Raw genomic sequence first — 253 nt, 5'->3', positions numbered from 1 at the left:
GAGGAAATTTGGTTGAATGCAATGGTGCGGTTTTTTGGTTATTTCCTTGTTTATTTAGTTGTTTATTTATGTTTTTTAATGTTTTCGAGAAGAATGAAGAATGAATATAATTGAAAACCTAACTTTTAAATAATGTCGTTTATCTTATGATAAAATAGTGACTTTGCCTTTCATTTTTTAATTTCAAAACTAATTAGATTTTCATTCTAAATTAGGTCAGAGTATTATTGCCCCTCACAAGTAAGGTAGTAAT

Source organism: Macrobrachium rosenbergii, chromosome 3 (assembly GCF_040412425.1).
Source record: "Macrobrachium rosenbergii isolate ZJJX-2024 chromosome 3, ASM4041242v1, whole genome shotgun sequence".
Taxonomy (NCBI): Eukaryota; Metazoa; Arthropoda; class Malacostraca; order Decapoda; family Palaemonidae; genus Macrobrachium; species Macrobrachium rosenbergii.
This window is presented reverse-complemented; position numbering follows the sequence as displayed.